The sequence below is a fragment of the Miscanthus floridulus genome, chromosome 14 (genome assembly GCF_019320115.1).
Source record: "Miscanthus floridulus cultivar M001 chromosome 14, ASM1932011v1, whole genome shotgun sequence".
NCBI classification, from domain to species: domain Eukaryota; kingdom Viridiplantae; phylum Streptophyta; class Magnoliopsida; order Poales; family Poaceae; genus Miscanthus; species Miscanthus floridulus.
The window spans coordinates 23,077,313-23,104,861 of NC_089593.1; the positions used below are offsets into that span (position 1 = coordinate 23,077,313).

Sequence of the window (27,549 nt, forward strand, 5' to 3'; positions counted from 1 at the left end):
GCAACCTGTCAGTTAACGAAGCACCCAACATTCCACATTCACCCTTGTAGTTAACTAACTGTGTATCGTTCGGCGCAAATTTTCTATCCGGTATCAAATTGTAATACAGTCTCAAACTTTCAGTTTAAAAAGCTAACCAGCCTGCTGGTGTAACAGAAGCAATGAGAATGTGAGATATGATGGGCTTCCGCCGGCCATTTCTTTCTCGTTATGCTTTTGAGAAGCCTGCATGCATCTTTGTGTTGGAACAGTGCATTGCACTGTATCCATGGGCGGACCTACAGTTGTGCCCGGGTATTCCCGGGCATACCCTACATTTTTGGGCAAAATTTTAATAGTTTTTAGAGGTATATGTATGTATAATATAGTTAAGGTGTTAAAATTGTGTTTCTTTGCCATTTTATTGCTGTAATTCACGTGTAAATGAAAGCAGCCCACAGGTCATGCCTATCTGGACGGCCCATGGCCCATCTAGCCTTTCCACTCACTTCCCCACTCCCCCAAATCCACTGTAGGGGTAGGGCAGCCGCCAGCAGCTTCGTGCTTTGACCGATTCCGCGAATCGACGGACGTAGAATCGCGTCGCGCCACTCGCCCACGCTGCCGCTCGCGCCGCCGCTTGCCACTGCGCTCGCCGCCAGGCCACCCGCTCCACTGGCCCACGCGGCCACACCTCCGGCCTCCCCCCGCTGCCCGCGCGGACGCTCGCATCGCCGGCGTGCCCCACGCGGCAACGCCGCCCCGCTCCCCGCTGCGGGCTGCGGCCGGCGGCACCCGCTCCCCCCGACAGCTGCGGAGCTAGAGCTGCTCGCCGTCGCTCGGAGGTAATCAAAAATCAAATCCCTTTGTTGTATGCGTTGGCAGACTAGTATTGCAATCTTCTAGTATTTTTTGTAAGACCTTATATTACAACTAAAGAATTTGTATTGTTATTTATGCAAATTTCAAACTTATTTGTTAGGCATACCCTGGATTTAAATCCTGGTCCGCCACTGACTGTATCTTATACTTATTATGTTACTGTTGCCACAGAGAAGCCTGCATGCCCCTCGCGCCACAGCCCACTGTAGCACGTCGGCCGGGAGTTCATATATTAGACCCGGACCTTCCTAAGATTGCAGCACATTCAAATCTTCGACAACAATACTTGGAACCACTCGAGAGATGTCGTCTTGTCTACGGCAAACGCAGGACGGTGTGCCGAATCTGCGTCGTGTGCCTCCTTTTCATGCACTCCGGGTCACTCCTGTTTTACACATGAGACGAGTCCAGATCGACCTGTCTCTTTGGTGGTCTCTTATACTAGTATATATATATATATATATATATATATATATATGCGTTGAAAATAATGTCAGAATTTATCAGCCGGCTTATCAATTAGAATTACAGTATTTTTCTCTCACAACAAAACAGCTTCAGCAGCTTATCAACCTGCTTTAATACCAGTTGAACAGGCCACGAGAGGCGAAAGCACATGATACATATACATTGTATATCCGTGCTGAAACTTTGAAAGCTATGGAAGAAGATGAAAATGAAATACGGGGCAACAAATACTAAACACTTCACGACCCGCCACTGGTATGCATGCACGCGTCCAGTGGTCCTTGAACGGTTGAGAGAAACAAAACACAAGATTTCTTTTCCAAGCAAAATGCTTGATCAAGTGCAAGAACAAGTAAATCGGAAAAGCCGCTGAGCTGGCAGCGACTGAGGCAATGGGACATGGGCTCAACTGAACCACCACCACCTTCTTCTTGTAGCAGCAGAGTAAATATACTACCTGATCCTATATCTATTGGGCCTTGTTTAGATACCATCCAAATTCCAAGTTTTTTCACTCTCTCTCCATCACATCAATTTTTAACCGCTTGCATGGAGTTTTAAATGTAGGTAAAAAAAATAACTAATTATACAGTTTAGTTGAAAATCACGAGATGAATCTTTTGAGCCTAGTTGGTCCACGATTGGACAATATTTGTCAAATAAGACGAAAATGGTATTATTCATCGGGTTGAAAAAAGTTGCAATCTAAACATGGCCTTGATGTTGGATTGGGAGCACATGGAGATGGAGGGTTCTCCTCCTCCAGATCTGACTCCTGGCAGGCATTGAATTGCACTTGCTGCACCCATGAGGAGCAGCAACTGCTGCAGCTCTGCAAGTCAAGGTGTGGATGGACACAGATTGCATTGGGCCTCGTCGTCGTCGCGGCAGCCGGCAGCTGATCATGGTTGGCTGATCGCAGCTCCAGAGCCTCCCAACTCCTTTGAAAGCAGAACAAAGAAACGAGATTTGATGAACTGTCAACACTTGGAATTCGCATTAAGGTAGAGGAGATAAAAATGAAAACATGGTGAACTTGAGATCCGTCTCCCCTGGTCTGAACCCTGTTCTGCGAAAAGGGTGGTTGGACTTGGACGGAACGAGGAGGGTCAGTGAGTTCGGCCGCACATCTCGTCGTGGACTCTACTGCTGTGTATTGTCATATCATTCATCTATTGCGCTCGCGGATCATTTTTAGTTTTGACGTTTTGTGCTAAACCAAACTCGTTGAAGCTTTCAAACTTCTACATTTGTATTAGATTTTCCACCTCTCATCTTGGTATGTTTCTGTTGTTCTTAAAAAAAATGGCATATGAGATGTGTTGCCGGTTCCCGTGTCTTCAGATTGAAGGAAATTCTACGGCCTGTATGTACTTTCGGTTCAAATTGAGTGCAGATGGCAGCTCTTATGGCCTCAAAGTGTTTGAATTTACATCAGACGGGATAAACGTAATATGTCTGCGGAGTGCAGGGGGAAGACGATGTCATTCAGAGAAAAGACAGTTTGTTTCCTCCCCCTCCTCTATTGAATTGATACCTATGGCTATATATAAGAAGTGGAGGGGAAACCTCAGAATTTTCATAACGAAAATTCATCCACTTGTCTCAAAACTAGGAAGCAGCAGTACAATACAGAATCCTGTACCGTGAAATATAACAACAATTACTCAAGTTAATATGATGAGCCGTTGCCCAAGAGCAGCATCTGCCAAGATTCCAGGAACAAGATGAAGTGTAATGTAAGAATAAGTAAATTCCATGGTATATTATATCAGTAAGTTTTTGTTTAAGGGCGGGCCTGGTGCAAGCGGTAGAGTCTTACCGCCTGTGACTGGAAGGTTCCGGGTTCGAGTCGCAGTCTCCTCGCATTGCACAGGCGAGGGTAAAGCTTGCCACTAACACCCTTCTCCAGACCCCGCACAGAGCGGGAGCTCTCTGCACTAGGTACGCCCTTTTTTTTTAGTTAGGCGTCCCCTTTACATATACAATCAAGAAGGTCTCACTTTGTCAGAAGCCCTCTCTCAAGTCAAGTGTGCTGGAATTTAACATCCACGGCCCAACCCAACCCCCAACTGTATCTCCTCTACAGACCACCCTAGAATAGTGGAACCAACATGAATCAGCGAATCCCTGGTCAATCTTGCTAGCATATGGTGACACTACCTACAGGTTATGAATGTACAAGATACCTGCCTACGCCAACCTATCTGTGTGGTATTAGTCTCAAAACCAAAACACAAAAGGATTTGCCTCGTATTTATGCTGTCAGGCCTATATCATCCCATCTTGCTGACACATGCAATCAGGCATTGGGAATGTGTACACCGAATCGTTTGGTTTCCTGAATGCAATGCTCTTCATGTCGCTGTGATGCAGTATTTCCTGCATGTTCTGCTCGAACTAATCCCATCTGAAATTTCAAAAGGATTTAAAAAAACATTTAAATAAAACGCTTCTAAACAAATTATGCCACAACAAAGATCACCTATCAAGCCATAAAATTGAAGGCCAAATCAGAGGTACACTACAATTTGTTGACTGGACTATACATTCAGAAAAGTATGTAAGGGTGGGTGGAAAGATATATTCATTAAAGCAGTTGTTAGGTAATAACAGGAACAACAGACTAATTGGACCATTGGTCAAAACATATTGTTTTAAGCAGTTGCTTTAGTAAAGAATTATTATCTGAATGGAATCAAAGATGAAAATTATTCTGTGTGATTTGACTGTAACTAGCAACAAGTGACAGACTGACTGCTTTACAGTTACTGATAACGTGTATGATTGCATACAGTTACTAAATAAATTTAAGATAACTGCTCAAACTGACCTGATATTGCGATCATCAAAAGATAAGACCAGCTTCCGCTTGTCTGGTTTTATTGTCTTCGCATTCCCCCCAAACAGGTAGCGCCTGTGCCCCCATCAGAAAGCGAGGGAAGTTCCCCCCTTGAGTTGTCACAAACACTTCGCTCTGAACGCAGACAGTGTAATCTAATGCTGCTAGCTGAGACGAGTGCCCCTATAGAGAATTGGTAGGTGAGTTGGATCACATAATTCATCAAATAAAACAGCAGTATTTAATCTACCTTCTGTCTCAACCAAAACAGATACTTTTGAACATCAAATGGTTTCAAATTTATATTAGTAAATGTAACACCATCATACATGCATATTTTGTTCAATATTAAAAGGACTTCAGAGTGCTGGTGCAAGAAATACCTTGAACTGAGCAAGTTCTTCAGGCGAAGCAAGAGAATCCTTCGTCGTTAAAAGAGGGAACATCTGGCGAAGAGGAGCCATATATTTTTCAGAGTTGTATATTTTACCGGAAGCAACATATAGGGAGGTTGTATCGTCAAATCCCATGCCCCGTAGCATCATGCCAACCTGCATAAATTCATTTAGTGAGGACATATATCATCTCCAGTAAACCCCTTTTACATATTGAAATGTTTTTTAAAAGGCAACTTCCACAGTGATAACCTGAAGCTTAACCAACTAAACTGACTTGTTAACTGAATACAAAAAAGCAGGGGGAAATGCAGTAACCAAGGCTATAACAATTTTAAAGGAATAACTTTGAAATACTAACTGCATGATTCAGTGCATACGAAGCAACTGTCTGTCCAACATAAAAAATGCTTGACTCCCATGAGCTGATGTACTATGGCTGTACAGCCTCAGAGGCCTAGACTCAAAATGTGTTTGTAGTAGACAAAGACAAATACAAAAAGGAAATAGGAGGTGCTAACCTCTAAAGGAGTAAGAGGACACTTTCCATCCCTTCTGTTTGCCTCAGGATTTATCACTCGACCATGCCGACGAAACTTCCCTCTCCAGCTCCTTTCACGAGCATTGTCCATTTCAGTTTTCTTTCTCCCTCCAGCCACCATCATATTGTCACCGTTCCTCACCTGGGCCGTCCCCAAGAGGCCCAACAGCCAAAGAGGAGTATCCAAGGCCGCCAGAAGAATGCCAGGTTCCAGGGCCCAGAATGGGCGTGTGTCTGTTGTGTTATGAGGGTAGAGTAGATAAGAGAAGCAGGAGAGAGACGCAAGGGTTATCATCCAAATTGTAAGAACAAACTGAGATAATTGAGAAGGAACTGGGACCTCGTCGGTCCGTGGCGGCAGAGTTGCCGGAGTAATCTGAGTCGAAGTCGTCGGAGAGAGAGTGGGTTGTTAACATACTTGGTATCAGAGACAGGGTTCCTTGCGTTGCGGCGTCCTGGATTCTGCGCCGCCCACCCATCCCCACTTCACCCGCCTCCAGCGCTCGCGAGGAGTGATGGATCCCCTTTGCAAGTCGGCGTTCGACGATCTGATCTCGCGATTCGAGGCGATGGATGCGCGCTCCGCCGACCGCTGGGAGCGGATCGACCGCCGCCTTCAGGACGCGGCCTCCGCGCTCGAGCAGCGCGACATTGTCGTCGAGTCCCGCCTGGAGTCGCTGGAGGAGTTCGCCTCCTCTCAGTATACCGCCGCCGTGGTAGCGGACAACTGGGGAGGCCACTTCGAGTCGCGCGTCTCCGACCTCGAGCACCGAATCTTCGACCTTGAGTGCATCCGCATCGTCGAGTGCGGCGACGAACGCGACGAGCGCGTGGCCGATCTCGAGAAGGTGGTGGAGGAGCTCCAAGCCGGCCAGCCCGAGATCTACGCCCACCTCGACGATGTGCGCTTCGACCTCCGCGCCCTGAAGCACCACGATAACCAGCGCCCGCCGCCTCCTTGGATGGCGGCGCCCCACGAGTTGACCGCCGCACGCCCACCTGCCGGATCCACGGTCGACTGGCCCAGCGGGCACCACGTCGAGATGACTACACGGGTGAGGAACTACGGTTCGGCAACGACCGTAGCTCCGACCCCGGCCAATGGTATGTTTGCCGCTCCTCACCACGATCCCCATTATTCTCTGCATTTTCCGCCTCCCAATCCACCCCCGCCAGCCCCAAACCCACGCAATTCCAGTACACATCACCCAGATCTCGGCCATCTACCGAAAATGCATTTTCCCCAATTCAACGGCGACGATCCTCAATATTGGATGACCTGCGCACAAAATTATTTCGATATGTATGGCGTTCACCCATCGATGTGGATCAAGTGTTCCACTATGCAATTTACCGGTCCTGCGCGTCGCTAGTTTCAGTCCGTGGAGCGCAATCTCGTCGGAGTGGACTGGCCCTCCTTCTGCCGTATGATCCGCGAGCGCTTCTGCCGCGATCAGCAAGAGCTTCTCCTCCGCAATTATCTCCACATTCGCCAAACCACCACAGTTCAGGACTATGTGGATCGTTTCGTCGACCTCATAGAACAACTCTCTGCTTACACACCAAACCCGGATCATATTGCATATGTCACTCGCTTTGTCGATGGGCTTCGTGACGACATCCGCGCTGTTGTATTCGTTCAACGCCCCAAGGATTTGGATTCTGCCTGCATTTTGGCTTTGTTGCAGGAGGAGGCGACAGAACCGCGTTGGCGTCGTGAGGGGCGCCAGCTACATGCTCCGCCGTTCGTCAAGCAGCAAGTGCAAAGGGGCGCTCTCCCACTGCCCCCTCCACCTGCTCGTGTCAGTCCCCCACCTCAGGGTACTGCGGGGCTGCCGGCCCAACCTCGTCGTCCTCAAGATGATCACAAGACCCCTCCTCGGCCGCTCGAAGAACGTTTCCAGTCTCTTCGCGACTATCGCAAATCAAGAGGCCTCTGTGTCCGTTGCGGGGAGCGTTGGCAGCCGGGCCACAGATGTGCCCCTCAAGTTCAACTTCATGCCTTGCAGGAACTCTAGGATGTTCGTCAGGATGAGTTCGAGGCACCTGGAAGCTCAGCAACTACTGATGTTACAGAACCAACAGATGCAGTCCCAGCCCAGGCCTTCATGTTGTCTGCCACAGTTCATTCTGGGATCGCTACTAGGAAAACAATGCAGTTCCAAGGCTCTCTTCAGGGTCATCTGATCTTGATTTTGCTGGATTCAGGCAGTACAAACTCATTCGTCAGTTCTTCTCTGTCTACTAGGCTGCATGGTATTTCTGATCTGAGGAACCCAATCACTGTACATGTTGCTGATGGTAATTCTGTTATGTGCACTCAAGAGATTCCTATGGCAGCATGGTCGGTACAGGGCTACGAGTTCCATTCTAATCTCAAGGTTCTCTCTCTAGGATCCTATGATATGATTATAGGCATGGATTGGTTAGAGGCCTTCTCTCCTATGAAAGTTCACTGGCTGCAGAAGTGGATTTGCATCCCATATGGCTCAATTTAGGTCTTGCTCAGGGGTCAGCATCCTCATTCGGCAGCAGATTCTTTAGTCCAAGTATATCACATTGCAAGTGATGCGTCTGACAGTCCTCAGTCTGACATTATGCTAGAAGTACAGCTCATATTGGACGACTTTGCTTCTGTGTTCGCTGAACCGTCTGGTCTGCCTCCACGCAGAGCTTGCGATCACCAGATACCACTTGTTACAGGGGCACAACCAGTGTCAGTTCGCCCTTATCGCTATGCTCCTGCACTTAAGTCTGAGATCAAGCGGCAAGTAACTGAGATGCTGCATTCTGGATTGATTCGCCCCAATACCAGTGCATTTTCCTCTCCAGTCCTTCTGGTATGTAAAAAAACTGGGGATTGGCGACTCTGTGTCGATTACCGTATGCTCAACGCCCTGACAGTAAAGTCTAAGTTTCACATACCCGTCATTGATGAATTGCTCGACGAACTAGCTCATGCCGAGTGGTTTTCTGTGCTGGATTTGAGAGCTGGTTTCAATCAGATCAGGCTGGCGCCCGGAGAAGAGTACAAAACGGCATTCCAGACTCATTGGGGTCAATTTGAATACTATGTCATGTCATTTGGTCTCACCGGCGCACCAAACACGTTTTAGGGCGCCATGAACACTACCCTGAGGCCTCTGCTGCGTAAATGTGTGCTAGTCTTCTTCGATGATATCCTGGTATTCAGCTCCTCACTCGTAGACCATCTATGTCATATCCGGCAGGTGCTGGACCTGCTTTCTCGGGATCAATGGCAGGTCAAATTATCAAAATGCAGATTTGCTTAGCAAAGCATAGCTTACTTGGGTCATGTCATTAGTGCCATGGGAGTTGCAACGGATCCTAGCAAAGTCGAATCAATCCGCAAGTGGCCGATGCCAACTGACAACAAGCAATTGCGCAGCTTTCTAGGCCTAGCTGGCTACTACAGGAAGTTCGTGCGTCACTTTGCTATATTAGCACGACCATTGACAAATTTACTCAAAAAGGGCACTCTGTTCATATGGACTACAGATCATGATGCGGCATTCTTCACCCTGCAGCAGGCACTCATATCAGCTCTAGTGCTAGCCTTGCTAGATTTCTCCAAGCAGTTTCAGATCCACACAGATGCCAATGATGCTGGGGTCGGTGCAGTGTTAATTCAGGAGGCTCACCCGATTGCGTTTGTCAGTAAAGCTCTCGGCCCTCGCACTCGTGGCCTCTCCACTTACGAAAAAGAGTATTTGGCAGTTCTTGTGGTAGTGGAGCAATGGCGATCATATATTCAACATGCTGCGTTCATTATCTATATAGACCAACATAGTCTTGTCCATCTTACTAACCAGAGATTACACACCCCATGGCAACTCAAGCTGTACACCAAGTTGGCAGGCTTACAGTACACAATTATTTATAAGCCGGGCACTATGAATCAAGCAGCTGATGCTCTCTCTCGTCATCCCTCTCCACCAGCTCAACTAAATGCCGTCTCCTCATCAACACCGGTATGGCTGGCTGCGGTGGTGTTAGGCTATGACAAAGATCCCGCTGCTACTCAATTGATTCAAGAACTACTCTTGGCCCCAGAAGCTCATCCCCCTTTCTCTCTGTCTAATGGCATCTTACGCAAGAAAGGGCGCATCTGGGTGGGTCATAACCCTGGTCTTCAGCAACAGTTGATCTCTGCCCTGCATTCCAGCGCGGTGGGCGGACACTCTGGTTTCCCAGTTACTTTCAGCAAGGTCAAGAAACTGTTTGCCTGGCGTGGGATGAAGGCTGATGTAAAGGATTATGTCCAGTCTTGCACTACATGTGCCCAGGCCAAGCCGGATCGTGCTAAGTACCCGGGTCTGCTGGCCCCGCTCCCAGTTCCCTCCGAGTCTTAGCAAGTCATATCTATGGACTTCATAGAAGGTCTACCTCGGTCTGGTTCTACTAATTGTCTGCTAGTGGTGGTGGACCGGTTCAGCAAATATGCGCATTTCATACCGCTATCCCACCCATTCAGTGCTCCTCAAGTTGCCCAGGCATTCTTCGATAACATATATCGCCTACACGGGTTACCAACTCACATCATCAGCGACCGCGACAAGATCTTCACAAGCTTATTTTGGTGAGAGCTGTTCCACCTCTCCCATACAACACTTGCTATGAGTTCGGCATACCACCCACAGACGGAAGGCCAGACCGAACGTGTAAACTAGTGCTTGGAAACGTTCCTGCGCTGTTTCGTCAGCTCATGTCCACGGAAATGGATCAAATATGTTACTTTGGCAGAGTTCTGGTACAACATCAGCCATCATTCTTCCATCAATATGTCTCCGTTCGAGGTATTGTATGGACATCCTCCTCACCATTTCGGTCTTTCTGTTGATTCGGTATCAGCTTCTACCGAAGTGGATGCCCTACTGGGCGACCGTGCCACGATGCTGTCTTCGGTGCGTCAACACCTTCTCCGAGCCCAGCAACGCATGAAGCAACAGGCCGACAAGCGACGTTCTGAGCGGTCGTTCCAGATCGGCGACTACGTCTACCTCAAGCTCCAGCCGTACGTGCAGTCGTCGCTGGCACCTCGCGCTCACCAGAAGCTGTCCTTCCACTATTTCGGCCCATACCAGGTGATTGACAAGATCGGCTCTATCGCATACAAGCTCAAGCTACCTTCTTCGTCGATAATCCATCCGGTCTTCCACGTGTCGCTGCTCAAGCCTGCTCCCTCAAGCAAGTACATGGTGTTTCCTTCACTCCCCGACGTCGACGACGAACGCCAGGTGCCAGAAGCTGTGCTCCAACGTCGTCTTCACTCAAGGCATGATGGTGAGGTTCCACAAGTGCTCATCAAGTGGTCTGGCTTCGACACCAAGCTGGCCACGTGGGAGGACGAAGCAGCTCTCCGCCAACAGTTTCCGGCGGCGCCGGCGTGGGGACACGCCGGAACTCAAGGGGAGGGGGATGTCACCGTTCCTCACCTGGGCCGTCCCCAAGAGGCCCAACAGCCAAAGAGGAGTATCCGAGGCCGCCGCAAGAATGCTAGGTTCCAGGGCCCAGAATGGGTGTGTGTCTGTTGTGTTATGAGGGTAGAGTAGATAAGAGAAGCAGGAGAGAGAAGCAAGGGTTATCATCCAAATTGTAAGAACGAACTGAGATAATTGAGAAGGAACCGGGACCTCGTCGGTCCGTGGCGGCAGAGTTGCTGGAGTAATCTGAGTCGAAGTCGTCGGAGAGAGAGTGGGTTGTTAACACATATGTACAACATGAAAAGGCTACCATATCCTGAAACATACACCGTATTAGTAGGATGGAAAAAAATGTCATAATTGTGAATGCATAAGAGAGACTTGAAACCTCTTCAAAGCGAAGATGCACTAAGACATACTTCCCAACATTCAACAAACTCTTTTCTGTCTTTCGACCAACCAAGTCATCTGAGAGAGTTCTTATGGGTTCAGCAAATCTTAATGCATGGTAGTTTACCAAACACTTCAAGGCCTGGATGTTCAATGGAACTGACTGGGCTAATCTATTTGAGAATGAGGCTATGCGCACAACCCTGCAAAGAACAGAAAATAAAATGAAACTCATGCTTTGGCTTTGCCCCAGCTAAATCAAGCTCTCTTTATTTTTTTCCAGGTTGGGTACGGGGTGTTTTTCGTACCCTAACTCCAGCAGTTTTGGAAGAACATTTTGCACATAGTGGTTTGGAGATGAGTAGGCTTTAGTTCTCATATTTGGTATGCTGCTGATATTATGATTGAAGCGCAGCAAAACATCTTCAGGAAGTTTCTTCACAACCCTTACATGTTCTTTGAGAGTCTGAATGAAATGATCTTCATCAAATATATGACCAAATTTGCTGAAAGAAATACATCAGGTCAGATGACAACATCTATATCCTCATGAAACTGTTTGATAAGAAGTGCAGAAGCAATACCAATGATCATTCTCAAATCAGAATGTTAAAAATTCCAATTTAATGTTTAGAACCGAGACAAATTGCTTCAGACAAAAAAGACAGGAATCATAAATTACAAGGGTGTTCAATCATTGCAAGGAAACAAAGTAATAATCAGACAAATAATTACCTAGGATCACGCCAGACGCTGTTCGGATGAAATGCAACAGCATCACAGATCTACATTAAAAAGCCTGAGTTAATTATTCAAGAGTAAAATGCACCAGAGGTCCATTAACTTTCATTGGGGTATCATCTAGGTCCATCAACTTTGAAACTGCATTTTTGGATCTATGAACTTTTAAAATGGTTCACTGCAGGTCCATACCCATTTATTTAACCTTAAATCCAACGTACATTTGCAGAAACCCCCCTACCTATCTTTATCTTCCACGTGCTCACACCCTTCCTGCTCAACGCACCCTGCTCAGCGCACCCAAGAAGTGAAGAATGCGTCCTCGTCCCCAGTGAACGCTCACCACGACCTGCTCCTCGGCGGGCTCCTCTCGCCAGACTTCGACACAGCGACGTGCCTCAGCCGGTACGAGGCGTCCAAGCGATGGAAGACGCCGTCGCCGTTCCCGGTCTCCCCTTACCTCATCCAGAAGCTGAGGCAGTACGAGTCAAACCATCAGCGGTGCGGGCTACCGCGAGGCCATGGCGCAGCTCACATCCGACCACAACGGTGATCGCGCCGAGTGCAGGTACGTGGTGTGGTTCCCCATCTAGGGCATGGGCAACCGGATGCTCAGCGTCGTCTCCACCTTCCTCTACGTGCTGCTCACCGGCCGCGTCCTCCTCATCTACGAACCCCCCAAGATGGAGGGGCTATTCTACGAACCGTTCCCGAGGACCTCGTGAATCCTGCCGCCGGACTTCCCCTACAAGGATGGCTTCTGGGTCAGCTCTGTTAGTTAATCTCCACCAATAGGCCCAATGGCCTATTGGGCCCTTGTATCTGCTCCCTGATCGGGGGAGCCCAACCCTAATATGGTTGGTGGATCCCTGTCACACAGCACATATAAAAGAGAGGTGGGGATCATGGCTTGGGTTACGAGGTTCAATGGAGCCGCCGCCATCCCACCCACAGTAAACCTAAACCGATCAAAGTAGTGCTGCCAACGACAGGAAGCCCATCAACCTCACCGTCGCCACTGCAGCGCCATTGGACTTCATCTTCATCGCGCAGGATGCCTACTACACCGTGGCACCGGCGTCCACGTCGCTGCGGTGAAGCTCCAAAGGGCAAATGAGCCTTACTACGGATCTACGGTTACACAGAAAGGTACACCCATGATCCTAACATTGGTACTAGAGCCAGGTTGTTAGTGTGTAACCCTAACCCTAATCGGGTAAAAGAAACAGAAAAGGGACCGGGGGTGGCGGACGTCACTAGAACCCCAGTCGCCACCGCCACCGTGCGGGGAAAAGTGCCGGTGCGGCAAGAAAAGAAAAGAGTTCCTTACGGATCTGAACAGAGAAGGGGTTCACTTACCCTAAACCCGTAAAAGCCTTCAATGGGAAGAGAAATAGTAGAAAGAAGAAGAAGAGTGGGTTCGGATTTGGCCGAACCCTAAGACCTAACCCTAATTTTAACCCCATCCCAAATCGGGTTGATCCCAAAAGAAGAAGGGGAAGGGGGAAGAAGGGGAAAGAATCAGTCTCGGGGAAGAACAGTGAACCCTAGCATCTCGATCTCAAATCAAAACAAATCGGGTTCAACCGAACCCAAACCCTAACTCGCATGGAGAAAGGGAAAAGGGGAAAGCCATTCGGATGAACTCCAAAAAGAAAAAGAAATCAAAAGAAAATGACACCTACCCCAATCGGTTGAATCCGTAGAAAGAAGCAGATTCAAAAAGAAAAGAAAGAAGATTCAAAAGCAAATCAAAGAAGGGGAAGGTCGGATTCCGAACCCTAACCCTAGAACAAACCCTAATCCTCATCACCGGTTTGGATAGGAGAAAAGAAATCCAAATTGGAGAAGGGGAAAAGAGGAATGGACCTACCTCACCGTGCGTCGGGATGGCCCTTCGCCGGTGCGGGAGAAGAAGAGCCGAGCCAGGGGCAGCTGCTCGCTAGGCTCGGCCAAGGGGGTGCCACGGCCAGGCCGCTCGACGGCGGCATGCTCACCCGTTGGGGAGCACACGCGCCGGCGAGGGGGCCGACGACGGCGCCATGGTCGCTCCACCGCCATAGTTGCTCGGTCGCCGCTCGGTGCTCGCTGCGCTGAGAGAGGAGAGAGCGGCGAAGACAGAACGAAGAGAGAGAAGCAGACAGAGCAAATGAGGCTAGGGTTTCTAGCTGTCGCGGCCGAGCGTGGTTTTGACCCCGTGAAGCCTGCGGGTGACCGTCAGATGCGATCCGACGGCGGAGCATGATCGGGCCGACCTGCAGCCTAGGCGGGCGAGCGCACCGACGCGGCTTTGCCGGCCTAGGCCCAGGTTGCGGCCTGGGTGCGGCAGCGCGCGCGGAGAGTAGCTGGGCCGGGCTGTTTTGCTGGCCGGGCCGAAAGAACAGTGATCAATTTGAGTCATTTTTTGTTTTGTTCATTTTCCCGTAAAGGTTTTATTTCCTGGAAATTGATTAATGGCTTAAATAAAATAGAAAAAGTAATTTTTCCCTGTGAGTAAAATTCAAGCAATTGAGTAAGAGTTTTTTCGCTGCCAAAGAAATTGTTTATCCTCTAGTTAATTTATACCAACGTGATATTTAATTGGAGAAAAAGAAAGTTTTTCCGCTGCTAAAGAAAATGTTTATTCTCCAGTTTTTTGAACCAATGTGATATTTAATTGGAGAAAAAGAGATTTGACATGATTATGATGTTGTTATTTTTTGACCAACGTTGTTAATAACAATATCGTAATTTTAATGATTTATATATTAATTCTATTTCTGCCCAACGGTGATGTAGAATTAGTGTGTAAGAACAGTTGTAAATTTTAATGATTTATGCATTAATTCTATTTCTTCCCAACGGTGATGTAGAATTAGTGTGTAAGAAAGTTGTGAAAGTTAATGTTTTGATTTTGACTAACGTTGAAATCAAGGTATGCAAATGGTGTTATTTATATGTTAAAAAAAGGTTTGACCTGGTTTTCATCTTGGCTAAGATGGACTAGGTAGTCACCTCACCGTGTCCCACTGATTCTGTGGCACCGGTGAGGAAGACAAAGAGAATGATGCCGATTAGGCAACTAAAGAAAGGGATTTTGAATCCCAAAAGATGTCATATGACTTTGAGCATAGGATGTGGGTCACTGTCAACATGAAATGTTTGGCTGTGATAAAGAACACAATTGAGCCTACAATTGTGGGCTCAATCCCAGAGTGTGACACGGTCACTGAATACCTCGATAGAATAAAGAGTCAGTTCACTAGCTCTTCAAAGACATATGCTACCCAGCTGATAAAGCAACTAGTGATAGAGAGTCACTCTGGAAATGGTGGCATAAGAGAGCTCACGATGCATCGTCGAAATTATGGCACTGTCGTTTAGGCTATATTTTGAGGGAGAGAATAGAAAGACAAGTTAAGAATGATATTCTTTCTCCATTATAGCTCTCAGATTTAAAATAATGCAGAGAATGCATAAAAGGAAAGTAAATAAAGAAAAGTAAGAAAGATGACAAACGAAGCGTAGTAATTTTATAGATTATTCATACAGACATCTGTGGTAATTTTCCTATAAAGCGTGTGGATGGTTATGATTCGTTTATAACATTCACAGATGATTACTCCCGTTATGTCTACATTTATCCAATCAAAGAAAGAACAGAAGCATTGGATAAATGTAGATATTTAAGGCAAAAGTTGAAATCCAACGCAATTTAAAGGTAAAGATAGTCAGGTCTGACCGTGGGGAATACTACGGGCAGCATACCCCATATGGCCAAGTTCTTGGACCTTATGTAGGGTTCTTACAAGAGAATGGCAAAGTAGCCCAATATTCTATACCGGGCGAACCTTAGAAGAATGGAGTAGCTGAAAGACGCAATCGTACAATGAATGGATATGGTGCGCAGTATGATAAGTTACTCCACCTTACAGTTGAGCCTGTGAATGGTGGCGTTAAAATCACCATTCATATTCTCAATAGAGTATCAAGAAAGTCAGTACCCAAAACACTATATGAGTTGTGGACAGAAAGAGTACCCTCACTAAACCACTTGCGTGTGTGTGGGGGAGCCCTGCTGAGGCTAAAGTATTTTAACCCAAACATTGGGAAGTTAGATCCCAAAATAGTAAGTTGTCATTTGTTTGGCTACCTAGAAAAGTCAAAAGGTTTTTGTTTTCTACTGTCTAGAGAGACATACAAAGTTTATGGAAATGAGACACGCTGTCTTCCTAGAGGATGAATTGATGAGGGGGAGCATGGTAGCTCGAGAAATTGACCTTGAAGTGAAGCGGGTATATGCGCCCACTCCAATGATTCATGAGCTATTTTGCTCACTACCTGCTGTCGCTGCACCGATAGTGCAAGACACTATGATGCCAGCACCTGTTGTTATCCCACCTGTGGCAGCAATGAATGACGATGAGGAACCTGTTCTTCAGGATCCTATAGAACCTATTGCCACACATGAGGGGGAGCAACAACAGCCTCAAACAGAACATGTGCCAAATGTGAAGGCCCTTAGAAGGTCTCAAAGAGTTAGAAAATCAGCTATTCCTGCTGATTATGAAGTGTATAACACTGAGAAATTTCAAATGGAGGATGATCCCACCTCATTTGAAGAAGCCATGAGAAGTAATCATTCATCAAAGTGGCTTGAGGCCATAGAAGATGAAATGAAATCAATGAATGCAAATAAAGTTTGGGATTTGGAAATAATTCCTAAAGGAGCCAAAATAGTAGGCTGTAAATGGGTCTACAGAACAAAACTTGACTCTGAAGGGAATATAGAGACATATAAAGCGTGACTTGTGGCAAAAGACTTTATGCAAAGAGAAGGGATTGATTACAATGAGACCTTTCTCTAGTCTCATGTAAAGTTTCCTTCAGAATCATAATGGCATTAATGGCACATTACGATTTAGAATTACATCAGATGGATGTAAAGACGACATTCCTCAATGGGGACTTAGAGGAAAATATTTACATGGCACAACCAAAAAGTTTTGTCATAGAAGGAAAAAAAAACGAATGGGATGTCGCCTAAAGAAATCCATTTATGGATTAAAACAAGCTTCAAGACAGTAATGCTTGGAGTTTGATCAGATAATAAAAAAATTTTGGGTTTAAAAAAAATATAGAGGATAATTGTGTCTATACAAAGTTTAAGAATGGAAAGTTTATCTTCCTTGTCCTGTATGTGGATGATATCTTACTTGCTAGTAGTGATGTCAGTCTACTACTAGAAACAAAGAAGTTTTTTCCTCAAAATTTGATATGAAAGATCTTGGTGAACCTTCGTTTGTTCTAGGGATCGAGATTCACCGAGATAAAAGTAAAGGGGTATTAGGACTGTCACAAAAGGCATACATAGAAAGAATCTTAAAGAAATTCAGTATGCACAAATATAGTCCCTCACCTGCTCCTATAGTCAAGGGCGACAGATATGGGGATTTGCAATGCCTTAGGAACCAATATGAGCTCAATCAAATGAAAGTGGTTCCATATGCTTCAGCTATCGGAAGCTTGCAACATGCTCAAGTATGTACGCGCCCTGACTTGGCATTTGTTACCGGATTTTACTTGGCAGATTCCAGAGCAATTCTGGAATAGAACACTAAAATTGATAAAGAAAGTCTTGCGTTATTTGCAAGGAACGAAAGGCCTCATGATAACGTATAGAAGATCTGATTCACTCCACATAGTAGGAAATTCATATTCTGATTATGCGAGAGATGATAGAAAATCCATGACGGGATAGTATTCACTCTCGAAAAGGGGAGCTATTTCATGGAAAAGCTCAAATGCAAACCGTCACTACATCGTCCACAATGTATGATAGTTTATAGCGTGATATGAGGCAACGGGGCAGGTGAACTAACTAAAGAAGTTCATACCCGGTTTGAAGGTGGTTGACGACATCTATAGACCACTTAAGTTATACTGCGATTATAATCTAGCAGTACAGTATGCTCACAACATAAGTCAAGTGGTGCTGCCAAACACATTGACATATAGTATTATATTGTGATAGATAAAGTCTGGGATCAAGTCATAAGTCTTGAGCATATAAGTACAGAAAAGATGCTCGCGGATCCGCTTACAAAAGGCTTACCACCCAACGTGTTCAGAGAACATGGTGTTCAGAGAACATGTAGCTAGCATGGGTTTAAGGAAAAGCCTAAAATTTCTGGACAAAAGAAGGCCCAAAGATAAGTATCTATTTCCAAACAGAGTAGTGTGTTGTAGTTGTTAAGTCTATCGGCAATGGACCGTGACGATGAGACATGCTCTATGCGCTAATCTGTAATGGAATGAACAAAAGTAAATGAAATTGAAAGATGGTAGTGAGATCAAGGGAGAGAATGTTAGTTGATCTCCACCAATAGGCCCAACGGCCTATTGGGCCCTTGTCTCTGCTCCCTGATCGGGGGAGCCCAACTCTAATATGGTTGGTGGGCCCCTGTTCCACAGCACATATAAAAGAGAGATGGGGATCATGGCTTGGGTTACGAGGTTCAACGAAGCCGCCGCCATCCCACCTATAGTAAACCTAAACCGATCAAAGTAGTGCTACCAGTGACGGGAAGCCCATCAACCTCACCGTCGTCACTGCAGCACCACTGGACTTCATCTTCATCGCGCAGGACACCTACTACACCGCGGCACCGGCGTCCACGTCACTATGGTGAAGCTCCGAAGGGCAAAGGAGCCTTACTACGGATCTACGGTTACACAGAAAGGTACACCCACGATCCTAACAGGCTCAAGTGACAGCTACCTGCACATGCTTGAGAACAACGTCGTCCGCTACGACGATAGCGGTGGCGGCGACGACGCCAGCACGCTGCCGTCCTATGTCTACTTCCACCTGGAGCAAATACAGCTCCGGCTCTAGAATCACACATTCTGCGAGGAGGACCACCGTGTGCTCGATAGGTTCAAGAGACTTTTCCCTGTGTGCCCTTATAAAAGATCGTAATCCCCTGTGTGCCCCTGAAAAAATTCAGCGGTCTTCAGCGCCACTACTCCAACTTTTTCGTGTCATCCATGCCACTTCCGTCAGTTTGGGCTCTAACGCCGTTAACCTGCAGGTGTGAAAAGACGAAAATGCCCTTAAGTTCAAATATGTTATTAATTTTTTTTGAGCATCTTAACGACTTCAAATGAAAAAACTCAAAACTAGAAAGTTGTAGATCTCGTCGAGATCTATAATTTTCATATAAATTTTTTTTTCATTTAATTTCGCAAAAAAAATAATATGATTTTTCTAAGATATATTAATCATATCAAATCATATTTTTTTTTGTGAAATTAAATGAAAAAAAATTTATATGAAAATTATAGATCTCGACGAGATCTACAACTTTCTAGTTTTGAGTTTTTTCATTTGAAGTCGTTAAGATGCTCAAAAAAAATTAATAACATATTTGAACTTAAGGGCATTTTCGTCTTTTCACACCTGCAGTTTAACGGCGTTAGAGCCCCAAACTGACGGAAGTGGCATGGATGACACGAAAAAGTTGGAGTAGTGGCGCTGAAGACCGCTGAATTTTTTCAGGGGCACACAGGGGATTACGATCTTTTATAAGGGCACACAGGGAAAAGTCTCATCCATCTACCTGTTTCATGGCCAGCTTCTGAAGAAACTTCTGCCAGATTGCCAGTTGCCTAGAACTATTTATTAGTTTAGTGAAGCAAAACTTATTAAGTCCTCAGTTCAAGTAAACTCAAGCTGATGAGCTGGTTGCCTCCAATATAGCACAGCATAACCTAACAATGCTGCGCATGGCTTGAGGGTACCCTTACCCTCATCCTCCACCCCATATGTAAGCCGCTAAAAAATGTAGAGCTTCACAAGATATTGGTGCGTGCCTTGAGTTCTGAGGCAGAACCACACTCAACTTCTTTGACCAGATCTTCAACGTCTTTCTCATCGATGCACACCTGAGAAAATTCGCTCCCTGTATCTGCAATTCACTCCCTGCAGTTGCAATTATGCATACATCATACATGTCAACCTGACAAGCTTCATCTAAAATATCCAACAACCAAACCTACACACACTTCAACAAATTACATAACTTCACGCAGCAAAAACTTGAAAAAGAAAAGGGATTCCATAATATAAAGATCCATTCGATACATATAGCACGGCAGCCTTAATATATAAAGATCCATTCGATATACAAATAGTAAACTAGGTTCTTCGACCAGTAAATTCTGCTTTTGCCATTAAGGAGTGAAACCTTCCGTTTAGCTACTGGGCACCACAAAATGTTTTTGCCATGCACACCGAGGCAGGCCTTTCCCAGACAGAAGCCAACGGAATTTCATCACTCTTTGATGGCAAAAGCAAAATTTAGACCTTTTTATATGTTACAGCCACAAGGACAAGCAAGCAGCCGCATGATGAAGCAAAAGGAGGACCACTTTAAACGGTTCAGATCCTAGTACTAGACCTAATAACCTATAATCTAATTTGCTTGCAGCTTCACGGTTCTAAATTCAGTGTTGCATCTGCATTTGCCTCGATTTCCTTCTTGCTCCTGACCTTGCATCTCTTCTTTGTTCCCTCATCAAGAAGTCCCAGGTCTTCCACGACCCCAATATGGGCATACAGCACCTTCTCCAGGCTCTCAGTAGAGGCAGCCTTCTTACCTTTGCTGCCTCTCATCAGCTGGAACTCTTCCTTGCCATGGTTTCTGCTTGAGAAATGGGTATGCACTCTCATGGCTTCCTGAAACCCGGATATCGTCGGCTGGAACTTCACCAGGAACACGCTCTGATTGGCTGGTATTCCATGGCTAACCCTCGCCATCTCAGGCGGTACCCCAATGTCTGGATGAGTTAGACAACGTAAACAAATTTTATACTAGTAATAACAAAATATAGCATGAGGATACTTCTAAGAATTATTCTCCACCACAAAATTGTAACAATAATAGACAAAAACATTCATTTTGCTCTGCAAAAATACTACCAGAATTGCAAAGGAACAAACTGAGTATGCCTACATTAGGCTGCTGAATAAGTTGATCTCATTACAACATATCTTAAGGAAATATAACAGAAGACAACATGAGCACATATTTATCCACTATCCTAAGTTGCCATACAGACAAACAAAATGTTAACTAGGTGCTGCACAGATAGGTTCTTTTTAGTCTCAGTGAAAACTAACCTGCCAATACACCTTCAATTTCTTCTATGGAGACAATCTTTGCACCAGTATCCTTTGCCTCATTACCAGTCGAGCTGTTATGTATCACGACAACTGAAGGCCACAGCATGAGGTCTCCCCTCATGGCATTTACTTCCTCAGATGGAATGGAGTGATGGGCTTTAGATGTGTCTGGAGCAACATGCCAATTCCACCCCATCAGAACACAGAGTGCTTTGTGAAACCCCAAGTGTTTTGTCTTCAAACCGGCCTTGCATGTATCATAAGCATGTGATAGCAGTGCATCAAGGTCTGGAAACTTCCTCGCAACACTGTTGTAGGAAGTAAACAAAGAAGCAAAATAAACAGAGTGCATGTATCAAAAGAAATGTTGGCCCCATTCGCTTGGAGGAATTCTGGAGTAATTGAGGAATCTGAATGAATCTGGAGGAATTTGTGAGAGAAAAACACTGTTCCGGATGAAAAAAGAAGCGGATAAGCCGGGTTTAAGGGCACGCGAACGGGGCCGTTATGTGGTGGTCTTTGGACAACATAAAGTCCCATCAAAGTATGTGACCCTCATCAAGGACATGTACAACAATGTTGTGACTAGTGTTCGAACAAACGATGGTAACACAGATTACTTCCCGATTAAAATTGGACTTCATCAAGGGTCAGCCTTAAGCCCGTATCTCTTTATCTTGGTAATGGATGAGGTTACCAGGAACATACAAGGGGGTATCTCTTGGCTTATGTTGTTCGCTGATGATGTAATGTTAGTGGACGAAAGCCAGGCGGGAGTAAATAGGAAACTAGAGTTATGGCGGCAGACCCTTGAGGGGTAGAATGGGCACTAAAGCTACATAACATTCTGCCAATTTCCTAGAGAGAAATATCAATTATAACTCGGTATGTTAACCTAAACTATAGGGTTAAATTATAAAGCTTATCTACTGTATGAGGTGCATTTTAATGTTACTACAGAAGACATCACTTTTCCTTGGATTTCTCCATTCCAGTCACCATACCCAGCAAGTAGGCAACTGCTAACGAAGTTATAGGAGGAACTGTTTAGTTCGCAGGCAAAGCAAGACAAACCTGCGACAGACACAGCAAGACAAAGATCCTTTTGATGCCTCACGGTATTTCTTCTGCGTAGCTGGACTCTCATTTAATATCTTTGCGTACTTAAGAAATGCTTCCTCAACCTGTTTACTGAACTCCTCTGAACCTTCTGGTGGATCTTTCTGCAGAGGAGGATCCTCGTACTCTGGAGCATCTTCATGCTTTACTTCAGAACCATCAGGTTCATCTTTTGCTGACTTTGAAAATTTATTTGGCCTAACAAATTCATTCTATCTAATGGGTAATGAGGAGCAGTTCTCAGTCTCTTTTTTGCACTCTTAGTCAATCCTCCTCTTCCTAATCCTCTTCCTCTTCCTCTTCCATGCATGGGAGCTTCCCCAAATTGTGAGTGAGAATTGGGTCTAGACAGCCTCTGATACATAGGTACGTGTTTTGAATACCCATAACCCAAGATGTCAGAGTGAGGATGGTTCCCCCGATCCATATCAGTCCATTCCCCATTGGTTTCATGTGGCAAAGCAAGCCTTGAGAAAACATCACCATTAGTTGGCACATCATGTCTTGCATCATATTCATCATCAACAAACTCAAACATGTCATATCGTGACATTCTTGGTGGGGGTAGATCATATTCATCAATATCATCATCATAGTGCTCATGTCCTGCAAACCCATGATCAGCTTGATACACATCTATCTCATGATCATGATATTCAGGACTTCTGCATCTTTTCCTAGAAACCATAAGGGAAGCTTCTTGGTCACTTGAGTAACCAAAGGAATCAAACTCATGCTGACGGGCTGCCCGCCTCACAATTCCAATAGGTTCAGTTCCAGGGGAGTGGGAGTAGCGATCATCACCACCCCTTGCTGTTGGGTACTGTACAGAAGCACCGCCGTCATAAGGATGTTGAATTAAGTGATCTGTGTCCTGATGCATGGCTTCAAAGCTACCCTTGTCTTCTTTAGTCCTATGGGATAACCTCAGATTGTCGTTAATCCTTTCATCCCTGAGACCTCTCAAAGATGTTGAGCCCGATATGTGCCTTGAATTCAGTGGGACATTCCCACGTATATTCTCTGATGCAGTATATGTATCATGTCCATCATACTCCAAGGATGCAGCTCTTGGTCTATGCCTAGAGTGTGCCTGCCTTGCAATATCCAGTAATGTTTCATCACCATGACCACTGCCATGCTCTAATGGACTTCCTGATAACCTATGAGGATGACCACTCCCATACCCCAGTGAGTCATGAGAAGACCTGCCAAGGCCATCCATGTTGTATCCGTTGCTTGTCTCGTAGCCAGGTTCAGTGCACATCCTGTATGGATGGTGGTCCTTGGCAGGCAAGGATGAGGAAGGATCACCAAGAACCAGGTCAGACTCCAGCATACCCCTACTAGAGTAAAGCCTCTCCATTTCTCTAATCCTCCCAGCAGGCACATCATCAGCAGAATAAAACCTTTCTGCACCTCCACCTTTCTCAACAACTAAGTCCCTACTGCCAGAATAATGCCTCTCAGTATCTCTACTCCTCTCAATGTATGGGACATTCTTGTAGTACTTAAAATTGCCATCATCATGCAGCCGCTGGGTGCTTCCCGCACCATGAATATCACTGGCCTTCATGGCAGATCCTCCTGTCAAGAATCCAGTCTCGTGCGGCACAGAGGGATACAGAGGTGGTGGAGGCGACAACCTGCGGTCCTGGGAGTACATGGCTCTTGTCCTTCCCATTTCAGTTGCACTTATTCTGAGAGTCACACCACCGTTGCCAAGGAACTCGTTCTCCTTTCCGATGTTCCGTGTACCAGGGCTGCCCCCAAGGTAGTCGTCCTTGAGAAGGCTACGGTCGCCAGAGCCGCCAAAATAGTCGCTTTCCTTCCTCCCGGCGCGCAGGGATGCCGGACGTCCGAGGTCGGAAGGGTGGTCAGGGAGCATGTAGGCCGGCGGGGAGTCGTGGCCGAGATCGGCAACGCGGCCAGGGCGGTCGTGCCTGTCGCGCTCCTCGCGGTAGGGCGCCCTTTCGTAGTCCCTGGCCCCGCGGGGCGAGACGCGGCTATCGCCGTATTCCCTGCGCCCGCGGGGAGAGGCGTGGCGGTCGCCGCCCGGCGGGCCGAAGGCATCCTTGTGCGGCGCATGCCCACGGCGGGGCGACGCATAGCGGTCGCCGTAGCCCGCGCGCTCGCGCCGGGGCGGGCTACGGCCGCCGCGGGGCGGGCTACGGTCGCCGTAGCCGGTGCGGCCGCCGCGGGGCGGGCTACGGTCGCGGTCGTTGTCCTCGCCCCTGGGGCGGCGCGGGCGGCGGGAGCTGTAGTCGGAGCGCCTACCACGGTCGTCGCGGTAGGAGGCACCGCCGTGGCGCGCGTCCCTGCGGCCGGAGCCCGCTCCACCTCCTCCAGCTCCTCGCCCTACTTTACCTCCACTTCCCCTGCCTCCGCCTCCGCGTCGCATGGCGCCGGCGAGGTCGCAGCTACGGCCTGAGAGTGGGGGTCGCTACCGTGACGGTGGAGCGGCGGTGGGTGACTGGCTGTGGGATCGAGGCGGGCTTCAGATCCAAGCCTCAGATCAGAATCTCATACGCGTCAAGGTGGCGGCGGTTGTGGCAATAGTCGTCGCCGTAGTGATGGGCGATGGGGTTCGGAGGCGGCGGGCGGCGGGGGAATGGAATGGGGATCGCGGTGGGTTCAGGTGCGGGCGGTTAGGGGTTGCCGTTTTATGCTGCTGATGTGGTGGTGGGCCTGCATTACTTGGTTGGGCCTGTGGAGCCCATGTCCGAAAGCAAAAGAAAGTTAATCAAAGGCCTCTAAAAAAAAGTTAATCAGTTGCTCAAAAAAAAGTTCATCAATGGCAATCCACAAAAAAAAAATTAATCGATTTTCAAAAAAAAAGTTAATCAAAGGAAAGGGAAAGGCCAAAGAAGAAAAAAATGAAAAAAAGATATGAAGTTTTGGATATGCTTTGCCTTTTGCCGGTAGTTATTGGATATACTTTACCTTGCATACAATGGTAGTGAAAGGAATATACAGTATGCAAGGTGCACTCTTTTCTTACACCCTCGATGCTTAGTTGATTTTGAGCCTTTCTATATTAAATTGTAGAAAATATCACGAAGTTAACGCGTGACTTTGTGAAAATTTTCAGAAATTCAATAAGGAATCTTACTTGTAACAAAAAATTCAGAGGAAATACATATTGGATCTAGTTTACCGTATCTTTTACCGATTATACAACGTATGATATACTTTGGTTTGTCATTATGGTACACTTTTCATTCATATTTTTTATTATACCAACAAATATGCATGTGCATTGCAACAGGATATAACTATTATTACACGGTCATTTGGACGACTTTAGTTTCGAGGTTTATTAATAATCGCATCATGGGTTAGGATTCATCTTGAAACTGGATTTCATATTGCCTCCTCAACGTACATTAGCTACTCTAATTTACATGAGCACGAGAGATTTAAAGATTTATTATCTAACGATCACGTTATTGTTCATATTCATTATAGGATTGTATACTTCGCACTGCATCATGGCTAGTTAGACGTGCTGCTCTAACTTATATAGACATGTGAGAGAGTGACGTACCAATATAAAATGATCTATGCTTTTTAAATAATATAAGCATATATAAATATAGATTTATTTATTTTTGGATAGACTGAAACATGGTCAATTGATTTAAATGGATTGTAGTCGGATGGACATGCCATAAATCTAATTTAACCCATATATAACTTTGACTGGTTTTTTTTCGAATAACTTTGATGTTGAGTTTGTTTGGATGAAGGTGCATGCGGATGTACACAAGTCGACTTGTACCTGTTGTCTAGGACGACCATACAAACTCGCGTCGATTGTAGATTAGAGTGAAACCGAGTAGTTTTCATGTGCATGTTTTTTTTCAAAAGCAAATACACTGGTCGAAACGGACGTGAAAATGGCTCGCTAATTAATAGAACTGAGAAGAGAAACGCGGGATGGACAGACTATGACCAAGATCACTCATGGTGGAGATATAATAAAATTAAAAAAATTGGCTTTGTTCAATTTATACTTGCCCAATTTCTGTTTTTATCCTTTTCTATTTCAATTTGGATTCCTATTCAAACTACTCATGACTATTTGCCCAATTTCTATTTTTATCCTTTTCTATTTAGATTTAGATTCCTATTCAAGCTACTCATGACAAAAAGCCTCGCATGTTTGGTAATATCAAACAGAAATCTATTTAGATTAGAATTCCTATTCAAATTATCTCAAGAAGTCCCGCTAGACAGGATAGTTTCCACATTCGGAATTAGTTAGGGGAGAGCCGGACAAAAAAATGGGTGGAGAGAAATTTTGCCTCTTTAATATTAGGTATAGATATAGATATATATGATGATTAGATTATCAAAATATGCCAAAGGAATTAATCCATTTTGAATCTCGTGCTTTGGTTTTTCCTCTTTCCATGGACAACGCCTCATGGGTAGGATTATCATTATCATTAGACTATCATTTCTCATGGGTAGGATTATCGTTATCCCCCCCCCCCCTACCCATCAAGGCATCAAGTTGATTGTCCTCGTACGAACCAATTCGTAACGAATTTGCGTATGAAAGACATGATGCGAATAAATTTTAGATTTCCCATATAAATGCTATTATTTTTTAGAATAAGAGAGGTCAAGCCAGACCTTTTATATTCAAAATCACTAAATAGTGTTAGGACTTATGGTTGTGAATTGTTGTTTACATTAAGTTTAGCATGCATTAGATCGACCTTGTGCAGTTGTGCAACACAATCTAAGTCAATGTCTTGGTGCAATATTTGGTGTTTGCAAAGAGCTCTAGAGACAGTTGCATTTGGTAAAATTATGTTTGATTACTTATATTGTGTGACATGTAGTCACATCCATATGGTAGAGAGAGAGAGGTGAGAACATTTCATTTTATGTGCTCTATTAAGGGTGTGTTTGGATGACTAGAGCTAGCTACTAATCAGGGCCAAAAATTAGCTCAACTTAACTAAAGTTTTTTTTTATAAAAGCTTCATTAAGACTTAGGAGCATCTTACATTCAGGAGCTCAATAGGGCTCCAAAAAACATGAGGAAAGCCATGTCTAACAGGACATTGGAGAACACTAGGTTCGTGTCCGTGCTTTGCCATAAGAACCAAAAAGAAGATCATAGTAATTAAATGTTCCATATGTACTTAACTTGACAAAAAATATGATGTATTGCACGCACCATGTAGCTCTCTTCGTTGGGTTCTCGTGACCAGGATGATGGTGTGGTAGTTGAGCTAATATTGCACCATTAGCGAATATGTCGCTATCTATTGAGAAATATTAGTTTTAGCATATCCTAGCCAACGATGGTGTTGAAAAGTACGCTGGAAAAACACAAAAATCGGAGCGAGGTTAGCGCATCATCGCCGCATCGGAGAGGCAGGCGACTGTCAATAGATGGGAGAGGAAGCCAACTGGGCCCTACCTGTCGGTGTGGCTGTTTGGTCGTAGAATGGGAGCACCACAGCGTGGAGGCTCCACTCAAAAAAAAAAACACAGCATGGAGACCCACACGGGTGTTGACGTCGCCCGTTGGGGCGTTTTGGCAGTAGAGATGAGAGGAGTGG

The 27,549-nt window shown here is 45.8% G+C and overlaps 2 pseudogenes; both read right to left on the minus strand.

The window, feature by feature from the left end:
• Window positions 1-3,600: 3,600 nt before the first annotated feature.
• On the minus strand, window positions 3,601-11,791 carry LOC136503186 (O-fucosyltransferase 9-like; annotated as a pseudogene).
• Window positions 11,792-19,762: 7,971 nt separating this feature from the next.
• LOC136505216 (uncharacterized) lies at window positions 19,763-24,597 on the minus strand (annotated as a pseudogene).
• Between the last annotated feature and the right edge of the window lie 2,952 nt (window positions 24,598-27,549).